The 13,130-nt window shown below is 45.3% G+C and overlaps 1 protein-coding gene across 4 annotated transcripts in view; it reads left to right on the top strand.

Annotated features, from left to right (window-relative positions):
* Positions 1 to 12: 12 nt before the first annotated feature.
* Positions 13 to 13,130, top strand: part of LOC116952267 (uncharacterized) — a 58,991-nt gene continuing 45,873 nt past the window's right edge. Inside the window, exons 1-2 of one of the 4 annotated variants that reach the window (XM_076074147.1) lie at positions 13 to 875; positions 1,067 to 1,991. The gene's annotated coding sequence lies outside the window, so the exon portion shown is untranslated. The remainder of the gene's footprint in view (positions 876 to 1,066; positions 1,992 to 13,130) is intronic. The other 3 variants (XR_012946985.1, XR_012946984.1, XM_076074148.1) reach the window with 3 other exon arrangements.

Raw genomic sequence — 13,130 nt, 5'->3', positions numbered from 1 at the left:
CTTCCGGAACAAATCCACCTCTTCTGGAAGAAACCGTGGCACGAGATCATGCGGAACAAGTCCACCTCTTCTGGAAGAAACCGCAAGACGACTGCAGGCACTTACATCATTTTTCGCGGAATTGTTGCCGTGGTGGTTGTTCAATATGAACGCATATCTGTCCTGAATTTTTTTTATCTCACAATATGTTTTACCCTTTCTGGCAATAAAACAGGTGTTAAGATGTTAAAACACCAGGTCCCATGTTGTAGCTGCTCACTCCGAGCTATAATTGCCATGATAGTGCATTGTTATTATTCACCTTTGGACATTCTCTGGTCTGCAATCAGTTTCGAAGACAATGCCATAAATTACACTGTGTAACAATTTTTTTGTTCCTGGATAGTAAGTGTTATTTCCTAATTGCTCATGCCTCAAAAGTACAAAAAATGGCTATTATTCCCCACAAACTTTGCTTTTGTGACCAGGACAGTGATATTTTGAAATTCACCTATTTTCCAGAACATTCCAGATAGATTCAGTGCTGAGTAAACTTGGAGTAACTTGTAGAACATTCTATAACTTCCCAGTAATATAAATAGTAGTATAAATACAGGGGCCTTAAGCCCACCAGTTAGTTCTATTTAGTTCCAGCTGCCTAAGTGGATACATATCTGCATTTTTCTGAGATGGCATCAAGAGGCTGCAAGCATCCGACAGACGCATTTTGCTATGTCTACGGCCAATTTATAAAGACGAGCGAAAAAGTCACTCTGTGGGAGCGTCTGCTAAGATGTGTGAGGCCTACAAGGCATATTTCGGCATGCCTGTCGGGGATCAAAACAAACCCTGGGCACCTCCTTTCACCTGCGAGCAATGCAAAACAACTCTGGAAGGTAAGACGGACACTTTTTGCTTGGAATTTTATGTTATAAAAAATGCGTTAAATTCTTTTAATTGTAAAAGTTTTATAATTAAAAAAATGTTTTACAATTTTCAATGTTATTGAAAAAATATATCATATATGAAAAATGTTGCGAGAATCTCTTACACATTAGTCATGGGTGAAATAAATGTATTTTTGTAGGATGGTACAGAGGGGAAAAGAGAGCCATGAAGTTCGCTATCCCAAGAATTTGGCGGGAACCCACTGACCACTCAAGCCACTGCTACTTCTGCATGGTGGACCCTTTTAAACGCCGGACTGGCAAGAATGCACCTGCTATCACATATCCGGACCTTCCTTCAACCATCGCCCCAGTGCCACACTGCCATGAGCTCCCCGTACCCACTCCTCCGGAGAGAGAGCGGCCGTCTTTAGAAGAGAGCAGCAAGTCAGAGAGCGAGGAAGACGTTGTAGATCCAGATGACAATTTCAGAGGTGGAGCTGAGGAGAGAAACCCATACTACCCCAACCAAAAAGACCTCAACGACTTGATCAGAGATCTTGGTCTCACCAAGTCCAATGCCGAGCTTTTGACGTCTAGGCTCAAGCAGTGGATGCAAGTGTGCAAGTTGCAGATCAGAGGAAGCGTCACGAACCTTTTTGCATCTTCTTCACCCGTCAAGATGGGCTCTGCTTCTGCCACAATGTGACCAGTCTGTTCGAGGCAATCGGAATCGCCTGTATCCAGAATGAGTGGCGCCTCTTCATTGACAGCTCATCCAGGAGCCTCAAAACCGTGCTTCTCCATAATGGTAACAAGGCCCCGTCTTTTCCCCTGGCACAGTCGGTGCACCTCAAAGAGGATTACAACAGCATCAAGACCTTGCTGGATGCCTTGAAGTATGATGAGTATGGCTGGGAGGTCATCGGAGACTTCAAAATGGTGGCATTCCCGATGGGTCTCCAAGGCGGTTTTACCAAGTTTCCCTGCTATCTTTGCCTTTGGGACAGCAGGGACAGCAGGGACACCAAGGCGCACTACCACAGGCGGGACTGGCCACAGCAGACCAAATTCTCTGTGGGGAGGAAGAACATCAAGTGGGAGCAACTGGTGGACCCCCGGAAGGTGCTGATGCCACCACTGCACATCAAATTGGGCCTTATGAAACAACTAGCCTTTTGCCCTTCCAAGGACGGGTGTATTGCAGTAAATCTGAAACTTGCAACCGAAAAGCAGACCTCGACGTGATATTCATTGCATCCATTCGTGTGCATTTTGTAAGGCCGCGGTGACACAGACTTATTTCATTTAAAGGTTATAATCCCTTGTTCATCACGACGTCCTTTTTACTTCTATGTCTCAACAGCGTTACGGAGATCGCGTGACGTGAGGGTTCTGCCTTTGTAGTGAGGGTTATAAGTTGACGCTGAGGAGGGGGGAGGAGGCGCCTCGCCCCTCCCCCATGTGGAGTGACGTCACCCGCGAATTATTATTAATGGAAGGGGGGTTTACATTTGGAGGATGTCACCTGTTCATGATTATTAATGAGAAGGGCTGTTCGATGTGGGGTGATGTCATCAGCTCAGGATTATTAATGAGGGGGGGTCCATGGGGGGTTCTCCATGCAGAGTGACATCAACCGCTCATGATTATTAATGAGGGGGGGGTCCATGTGGAGGACATAACTTGTTCATGAATATTAATGAGAGGGGCTGGTCGACGTGGAGTGACGTCATACGTGGGACACACAGACATTCCTGGCTCATTATAGGAGTAAATTTGTCAGAGCTGTAAATAAAGAGTGGGCAGCCTTCAAGTACCTTCAAGACTTATTCTCTAAGCTGTCTGAGGCAAAGGTCAAAGCCGGTGTCTTTGTCGGAGCACAGATAAAGAAGATCCTGGAGTGCAATTAATTCCCCAAGAAGCTCACTAGTAAGGAGAAAGTGGTTTGGAACAGCTTTGTCGCAGTGGTTCGTGGCTTCCTGGGCAATCACAAGGTCGAAAACTATGTGGAGCTGGTTGAGACTCTGGTGAAGAACTACGGCACAATGGGCTGTAGGATGTCCCTCAAAGTCCATATCCTTGATGCTCAAGTTGATCAATTCAAGGAGAACATGGGAGCGTACTCGAAGGAGCAAGGCGAGCGCTTCCACCAGGATATACTGGACTTTGAACATCGCTACGAAGGACAGTATAATGAGAACATGATGGGAGACTGCATTTGGGGGCTGATTCGTGAAAGTGATTTACAGTATAATCATGAATCTCGAAAAACTACTCACTTCTAAATCTTTTGTAGCCATTTTTGTATTACTTTAGTATAAATACATGTACATTTTTATTCATGTTGTTTTTTTCTGACTTTATGTGAACGAAAAGACAATATAAGAATAGCTTTTCCCCTTTTTTTGGCAACAAAACAGGTGTTAAGATGTTAAAACACCAAACTGAAGCCTTTTGCAAGGAATTATGTCTGCATTAACCACAGATACTTGCGGTAAAAATACATTGTGTTGGGTTAGATCACCCAGCCGTGGTGATCACTCACCCAGCCTTGCATTCCACGGAACTTCCGTTTAGCATGGTTGGCTACGTATGTGCAAAAGAAGTTCAACATACCGTACAATAACATCATGGTATTATAGACATGCACAGCCATGTCTATAAAACCATGATGTTGATGCACCACCTTGCCATTCAGAAGTTGACCATGTACAGTGCAGCTGTTTTTGGATTGTTCGTGCATTGTAAAAGTTGTGGCAGTGGCCAGGTGTATCTTGTGTATCCAATTCCGCATCGAAAAATATCATATACGTATTGCCCAATTGATTTTACCTGTGCCAAAATAAAACCTCATAAAGCAGCCTAGCTTCTGGCGAAAGTGGGCGCATTGCAAGTGATTTGGTCATAGCTACTGCAACGTGTATACTCTCTTGGATAAATTAATGGCAAACCTTTTAATTGGCTGTAAAAAGTGGTTCTTTGGGCAGGAGACCAAATCAGAAGACTTGCAAAGGAATGCCATACAAAGGAGGAATATGTCAAAGAGGACAACCACCGCATGAGATGGAGTGATGAGATCAGTTAATGTGCAGGAGTGAGATTGATAGCAGCATTGGACAGTGAGGGAGGTCTTCATCCAGCAGTGGATAAACAATGGCTGATGGTAATAACAGATTGGGAGGTGTGGTGGTGATGGAGCATGAGTGCAATGCACTATGAACCCCGTGACCTGACCAGGCTAACATGAGTGGTGGGTGATATGTGAACAGGGCCTTGGCACCCACTTTAGCAACCCGCAATGACTAGCGTGGCAAAATATGATCAAACAAAACAAACAGGACCGGTGAGAGGCCTTCATGCAGCAGTGTATTGATGAAGATATGTAAAATATCATTATTCAAATCTGTAAAACACAACCTGGTCGCCATGAAGTGCAACTGCAGTGCTGTTTCCTTTTCCACTAATTTGCATAGGGTTTAAACAATATTTGCATAGCCGGCAGGTAGAGGCATGGGTTGTGAAAGTCACTTTTTTTTTCAACTTTACACAAAATTGTACTGTAGGTGTCATTGTGGGTGGGCTTGCTGAGGCCTTTATCCAGCAGTGGATTGGTCACGGATGATGATGAAAGCAATTATATTCGGAACTCTTCGTGACCAATGTGACAACACTATGCCGTACTGTACAGGGTATCCATGAAGGTATAATCCACCGTTAAAGGATTATATTTAGACAGCAGTTTGAACTGTGGGGTCGAATTGTTGAAGCCCATGTGACTACTGGACAAGCTACATCACTGAATTATGCCACACGCGTGTATGAAATAATTAAAGTAATACCTTTAATGCGATTAAATAATGTGCAACAGTGTTATTTAAATGATTAGCTTCATATGTTCACTTTGCTCTGAATTTGATAAAATTTTTGGTTCCCCTCTAAATCTTCTCTTCAACCTGAGACCCCTTTGAGCTTATTGGGGTTTTACGCTTTTGCTTAATGTCCTTATCAGAATCAGAATCAGAAAGGGTTTTATTCGCCATGAAAGTTTGCACAGACAAGGAATTTACTTTGGCAGGAAGGTGCATACATTCAACATATAGGAATCTTAAATCTTAAATAAGTGGTATACAAGTCTAACTATAGTAAAGGTACAAAGTCTAACTAACACTAAGGGGCTAAAGTATGTAAAATTTTGAATAAATATTGAATATAAAGTAGCTATGAGATACAATCTAAAATACAAAAAATACAAATAGGGTAACATAGTGTAAATATGGCAAGGTGTCATTTTGTAGATAAAATGTTAAAGTCAGTGTAAGCCCTTGGCCTTGTTGAAGAGGCCAGCAGTGGATAGGAAGAAACTGTCTTTGTGGCGTGAGGATTTGGTCCTGATGGACCACAGCCTTCTGCCGGAGGGGAGTAGCTGGAACAGAGAGTGTCCAGAGTGGGTGAAATCGGCCACAATCTGCCTCGCTCGCCTCATGGTCCTCGTGGTGTGCAGGTCCTCGAGGGTTGGTAGATTGCAGGCAATCACCTTCTCAGCAGTGTGGATGATACGCTGCAGTCTGCTCTTGTCCTTGGCAGTGGCAGCAGCGTACCAGACGGTTATGGAGGAGGTGAGGATGGATTCAATGATTGCTGTATAGAAGTGCACCATCATTGTCTTTGGCAGGTTGAATTTCTTCAGCTGCCGTAGGAAGTACATCCTCTGTTGAGCTCTCTTGGTGAGGGAGCTGATGTTCAGTTCCCACTTGAGGTCCCGGGAGAGAATAGTGCCCAGAAAGCGCAAGGACTCTACGGTTTTGACTGGGGAGTCACACAGGGTGATGGGGGTGAGTGGGGCTGTATTCTTCCTGAAGTCCACAACCATCTCAACTGTCTTTAGAGCATTTAGCTCTAAGTTGTTCTGGCTACACCTGGTCAGCAGGTTGTCAGCTTCCCACCTATAGTCAGACTCATCCCCACCAGAGATCAGCCCAATGAGAGTGGTGTCGTCCGCAAACTTCAAGAGTTTGACGGACAGATGATTGGAGGTGCAGCTATTGGTGTACAGGGAGAAGAGCAGTGGGGAAAATTATATTCTAATGCCTCGACTGGCTAGAATCATATTGCGAAAATTATATCGCAGCAACCCCAGGAAGCGTCTCTAAATATACCCTTATTGCTCATCGTGGGTACAGGCACTTTGAGAAGTGAGTACATACGTCCCAATAAGATCAAAATTGCGGAATGTAACAAAAAAAGATGTCATCTGAAGTCATTACATAATCTCCACAGAACAAGAGATATTTCATGTTAGTGGGTGCGTCAGCATTCACAACTGCAATGTATTGGGAACTGAAAATCCTTGCGTAGGCATTCAAACGTGCGTGTGCCGGACCACAGGTGAGTGTGTGGGCAGGCATCGTGTGCTTTGGAGAGGACACTGTGTGCACCGTGGTGCCAACAACTTGCTCACGGTTTCAATTGCCGCGCCGGGAGGTCGAACCCGGCGACCTCTTACTTGCAAGACCAGTGTGATAACTATTACACCGCGGCAACATCCCAATAACTAGGATTTGGTGATAATTACCCACACCAGATCGGTGGCCTGGCTGAAACCATAAATTAGCCAACCTTGAAAGATCTAGTTTAATCACAAGTGGCTGCAAGCTCTATTCAAACCCAGGATCTCAGTGACACCAGATGAGTGTTTCTGACACGGTATTAGAAGCCTGAACCTCCTGGCCACCTCACGATGAAACCCAAAATATGACACGCATTTTGATCAATAAAGCCAATTCCCAAAACTTGCGCCCATAAATATAGGGATATAAACACTACAAACAACAAGGAAACATAATTTGGTGACTCACCCCTGTACCTCAGCACTTTGGATGTCAGGGTTAATGATTCACACAGATTTGTTAGATTTAAAAATCCACTGGGCCATGAAGTGGCCTGGAGGTGCCAGTACACGAAGTGGGTTTGTGAAACCATCTGTGCAGCGCTTTGGATGTCAAAGCCTTGTATGTGTGGGTTTCTCCAAGTGTGGTACTCATTCTTACTGTGAAGAAAGGTAAGTGGGCATGGCCAGGACGCGTCACGGCTAGAAGGGACGATGGCCAGTGGTCGAGACTAACGACGGAGTGGCAGCCCAAGGCGACAAACGCATACGAGAGGGCGTCTACCGTGCAGCTTGCCCTCTCTCATCAAGTATCGAGTGGATTATAAGATCCTGCTGCTGACCTACGAGTCTCTCTGTGGGTTAGCCCCACTATATTTGCAGGAACTGAGCCAATTTAATTCTCCAACGATGTATCTGAGATCTTTGGATCACCTTCGAAGTACTCCGAGGTCAGGACTGTTCCTGGGGTGATTGGACTTTTTGCCAGTGCAGCTCCCAGACTATGGAATACTTTTTGCCTTCCGTAATAAGACAATCAGAGGCGTTGGAGCTATTTAAGTCTGTCTTGAAAACTCGCCTCTTTAAATTTGCCTTTATGTAGGTTTAACTTTTCGTACCATACATAGCCACCCGTGCTCATTGGTAAGGGCAACAAACTAAACACAAAAATTAGTTTTAAAGAAATGAGATTTACCCGCTTGCTGTGGTCATTTTGTGCGTGTTTGGTTTGTTGTCCTTCTCTTCTGCACATCTGATTAGCACGGTTGGCTACGCACGGTGCGAAATAAGTTCAACATACGTACATTTACCCTGGATCTGTTTTTTTTCCTGCTTTCCATACACGCGCAATGGGATCGACTGATCAAATGCGCCTTACAAATGTAAAGTATTATTAACAGGCTGGGGAGACCTTCATTGAGCAGTGGATAGATGGCAGCTGATGATGATAATGACTGGAGTCCAGTTTTCTCCCAAAAACAAATCCTTCCTTGAAATTTATGAGACTCAGAGGATTTCCTGGACACATAATTGTTTGTTTATTTAGCATTATAATTCAAACATGTGGAAAACTGCAAAAAATATGAAAAATGTAGGCGGTATATGGAAATAACGATATACATCTATCAAATTATAAAGGTCTTAAATAAGAATTAGGGCTTGAGACGCAGACCACACCTGTATACTGGCTGCAATGTGCTGTAAAACATTTTTAACCAATAATGATTTTAGAATGAATTGGGCTTTTGCAAGAAAGGAAATTAACAATTACTGGCAAGCACATTCGCCAAGAGATTTAAATTAATATCTGAGAATCCAATATCCTAATCATATACAGTACTCATTTGTTCAGTGAACTTTTCACACGTGACTTTTGTTATGTTCGCATTTATCTTGAGCCCAACTCTTTTTTGTGGTGAATGTGTTTCCCTCGCCCATTTGGATAGGTAAAAAAAATAATCCAGGTGAAACGGGTGGAAATGTCCTGCCCAAGAGATATGCCCACTTACAGGAGGTGTCACAAGCCTGATTGTAAATTTGCATGGAGTTTGGTGTGTTTTTCAATTTAGAATTAAGTATAGTATAATAATAACCCGTTTCACGTCTCATCCCCCTTTTACGTCGTTTTGCAAATACGTCGACACTTTATCACTACCGCGACCTTGATTTGCGTCGCCTCAATCCCACACTTTGTCACTACCACGACCTTGATTTGCGTCGCCTCAACCCCACACTTACGTCGCTGACTGCATCATCCGTCATTTCTCGTATCCGCCGCATCAGCCTTCACCTATCCCGTAAATTGCTTCGAGTTTTGTCGTGATTCACACCCCCGACGTAAAACGGGATACCACCGTATTACTGCACTGCACAGCCAACAAAGTCTAAATGCTGCTGTAGATTTACCACTGAAACGTCGGACATCGTGCCAATCTCCAGTCCTCGCTACCCACCACTTACCTACTTACCACCCATTCAGATACAAATGAACGCGTTTCACGCTGCACGCGCCCAGTCCATTGTTCAACACGTCCCACGTGACGCGCTAACGAATCAACGCCGTTCGTGTCACGTGAAAGAGATGAACACGTGCACCGCGTGCAGTAACACGTGTGCACGCGCACTCACATCTCAATCTTAACTTGAGTCGGCTCTATTAACAAAGACAGCGTTAATTGCTGAGCAAGACAATCATCGGGCGCGTGAAGCGTGGAACGCGTTAATTTGTATTTGAATGGGCAGTAAGTTGGTATGAAGCTTTCGTAATTGCAGGAATTCATACTCTTTTGGTTCTTTCGGTGAAGTCACGTGGGTACTTAGCATCAGACCTCACGTAGGTACGTGACTTTCCGGAAAGAACCAAAGAGTATGAAAGAATATAGTAAGTTGGTACACGCGTAAAGACGGACTTGTGGGTCGCGAGGACTGGCGTTTTGGACTTTGCTTATATACACTTTAACCGTTAGATGGCGCACTTAATACACAGAGCGAGACGCGTTGTTTGGTGAAAATGCTTCCGCCGCTGCGTTGTCAGCGGTGCACAAGCACAATGAAAAAAAACATTAATAACACATTTGAAAATAACAAGGCTTGCGGCCTTAAAAGGAAATATATATATATTTGCAGTCTCCAACTCGTATTATTCACTCGATGTCTCCAGTCTATCTTATTTACGTGCTCTGAAGATAGCCCATTGCCTGTGACATCACCTATCATATATCTCACATTTTAATCCCACGGTGTTATGGACGAACGTGTTGAGTTTTTTCAGCCCAGTAAAGATCAGATAACAGACTGGTGTATTTATTATCTTGGGCGCAAATGCATTTCTTCAAATGTCTTCGCAATGGTGAGCCATCACTACCACTGCCTTATAGCGGGCTAACGTTTCAGGCAATCACCCTCCCTGCTCCCTGCTGTGATAAATGGCATGTCCCAAAATCTACAGCCTACTCTTCATTTGTCCGTGATGATATGTCAGTATGCACCGTACATGCACGGCACTTTCGTTAATCCACTGCTGGATGAGGGCCTTCCCACGCCTCTGAGGGTCATATGGGATTATGTGACCATAACTTCACCACGCCGGTCAGTGCGGGTTGATGTTGTCAGGGAGTACAGTTTAACAATTGATGTTGCTGCACTGGCCTCTACTGACAACGGAGTTCCGCAGCAGCGCCTGCTTTATGCATGGTGGTCGCTCATGCAAGCACAAACCAGGCCCAAAAAGCCTGCTTCGCATCAGATTTGAGCTGGTTAGCATTTGGAATGGGAGACCATCTGGTGTTGTATACACAGGTAGCAAGATGATGCGGAGATGGCACGAGAGCAGTGGATTATGGAATCTAACTGTGTGATTATCCCCCTGTGTGCACGTGTTTTTTCCGAGTATTCTTGCTTTCTTTCCGCATGCCACACTCATTCACGGCGTTGGCTAAATCATCCAAATTTCAAAACTCTGCTTAAAGAGTATTGAGACTCCACAAAGCTTTCCTGACTAAAAAAAAACTATTATTTTGTTACATTTGATTGTTCCACATGCTGTATGATTAATATATGAGCACAGTATGATGACATGGCTAAATGAAATAAATGTAAAATGAGCATATCGTAAACGGATAATTGCTGTATGATTAACGTTTTCGCCAATTTATTCACACAATGCTCATAACCGTTCGAAAACATTTGGCCTATGAACATTAACTTTATAGTAATTTGTGTGAAAGTAATTACCGTAATACTGTGGTTCTGTCTTTTTTCCCCAGAATTTAGTCCAAATAATTTTTCAGAATGTAATCCAAGTTGTCATAGGGCCTTAATTGCGGGCAGCATGTTCTGCAGCACACTGCGGGGTTTGCTCTGCGTTTATCTTGCCCGTGATTTACCACAAATAAACACGGCCACACCTTCCACAGACAAATATCACACCTGGAAACAACACACGAGAACTGTGTGGGAGGGATCGCAATGAACACGGTTGAGGCCATTCAATTGAGTAATGACCCCGAGATTCAACAGAGAGAGAGGGGTCACAGAAGGGCCACGGGTAGCAGCCGCCTCCTGCAAACGTTATCTCGTTTCACAAATAGAGTTACGTGCACAGTATCTCATAATTTTCTATCCATCTAAAGCCTCCGTACCGTGTGTGTTTGATGTCGCGGTTGTGCTGTGTAACTCTCTGATGCGTTGTCGGGCGAGTACCGCGTGTTGCTCGGCATGATGTCCGACGTTTCACTATCCGCGCTGGCGGCTTCTTCAGAAACTGTCTTGGCCTTCACGCTTAGCTGTCACTGAAAAGCCAGCATGGCAATGATCAAACACGTGCGTGCCTGTGGACACCGCTGGCACGGCGTGGTTTGGCATATGTCCTGGTACAACTACCCACATGAAATAGGACACCCCCAACCCCCCATTCCAATCACACGGGATTTCTCGCAGGATTGCTGAAAATGTGTGTAAAGGATACACAATTGATTCCTGCTTTAAATTAAACTGAGAAACAGAAAGGGGAGCACGTGCAGTCGAGGGCATACGCAAGTTACAATGACGTAATTTAAACAGGTAAGAAGTGGGCTTGGGCAGAATATCGCTACAAGGGATGACGGACGATGGTCAAAGTATAATAAGCGGGAGTGGCAGCCAGAGGTTTTGTTTTACGCAGCCGAGAGGGTTTCAACCAGGGAGATGGAGCGATGAGAATCAGCTGGAGCGGCAGGTACATCGCAGAATCGCGAGAGACGGCAGCGACTCGAGGTCGCTTTCATCCAGCGGTAGATTAACCACGGCTGATGATGATGACGACTATGACGATGATGAAGGGAAAGGCCCAAGCTGTCCTGTCACCTTCATCTCGGGTTCACACGGATGAGCAGAAGGGCCGCGGAGAGGGGAATTTGATGCGGGCGATGAAAGCAGCTCTCGCGACGGGAATGCGATGAGCCGGGATGATACGATTGGACAAAAGTCCCTGTTCCTTCGGAAGCTCCCAATCATGTAAGCGTGATGGGAAGCCGTACAGCCGCGCATAATAGACTGCCTGTGTGTGAGGGCTGAGTTCTATTCATAGGACGAGACTGCACACGCATATCAAGTCTATTCTCTTTTTTCCCATTTTGGACGCAGGAAGTTCCTGCATGGTGATGATTTATTCTCAGGCAAAAGTAATTGTATGCAAGGCATAAAAAAGAGACCCGACTGAAATCATCCAAGAGGGGGTTTTATATATATATATTTTTAGTGCCAGTGGGCAATTCGGATGCCCCATCTATAATCGCGCACATTGTATGAAGTCTTGTGGTTAGCGGCGCACGGCTGTACGGTTGGTGAATCGCGTAGAGACCAATCCATCGCGCAATGTGTGAGACGTCCACTGGAAAGGCAACACGGTGCCGGATGAATGAGACAGTACGGCAAGTAGTTCACGGACCGAGCAACCCTATCTGCAAGACGCTATATAAAAAAAAAACTGCGTGGGTTTTCGCGGTCGCGCCGAATAGCTGTGCAACACGTGCCAACGTGCTCGGGAGTTTGTCGAGCGCCTGCAAGAGAAACGTCGGACAATCGTGTCGAACAACGACGCGGCACGAGCCAAACACACATCAGAGAGCTACGCTGGACTAAATCCACCGCCAGCCATCACAACCAGCCATCGCGGCACATAGCGCATTAATCGTCGACGCGGCCACAGTTCCTGTGCCAAAATAGTTGTCGGGGAACGGAACCCGAGTTGGAGCGTTTCTTCTGCCCTCTCCATCCTGTAATAGCGGCTGACATCAGGATTCCTGGCCCTCGGGCTATAAACACACATGGGCTGCACACGGCTGGATTTTGTCCTGGCAGCTCTTAGCATTTACGATGATCAACATCATCAGCAGAATCGTCACAATCATTACTATAGTAGGACCACCACCATCATCTTGTACCAATATTTTCTGACTTGACTGTAAGATCTTAGCAGGGGGGGATTTGAGCCTCCACCCCCCACAATGCTATGGGGCCCCCCCGCCCCCCACCTCTCTCATTAGACCCGACCAACATCACCACTCCAACTCCAACCTAAACCACCACCGGCAGAACCACGTAAAACTGCTTTGCGGATTTGGCACAAAGCGCCTGGGACTCGAGCAGACTTCATCTGTCACCGCAGCAGCGTCTTGGGAAATGGCTGTAGAAATAGGGCCCCAGGGCTCGGGAACACAAATTAAATGTCTGTGTGCTGGCGGAGGGTTTAGAGAGAGAGAGACAAAAAAAACAGTTACTTGATTCTCAGGCCCACGGAGCTTATGCGGGTTTTTATTGTTTCTGCTGCACGCTGTTTTCTTATTCGCCCGTCATCAAATCACCTGGAATGGGCCCCAATCCGATCTCATCGGATC

Source organism: Petromyzon marinus, chromosome 46, assembly GCF_048934315.1.
Source record: "Petromyzon marinus isolate PM22_M1 ecotype Great Lakes invasive population chromosome 46, UKy_Petmar_22M1.pri1.0, whole genome shotgun sequence".
In the NCBI taxonomy this organism is placed as follows: domain Eukaryota; kingdom Metazoa; phylum Chordata; class Hyperoartia; order Petromyzontiformes; family Petromyzontidae; genus Petromyzon; species Petromyzon marinus.
The sequence above is the reverse complement of the archived record's forward strand: the minus strand, read 5'-3'. Positions and strand labels throughout refer to the sequence as shown.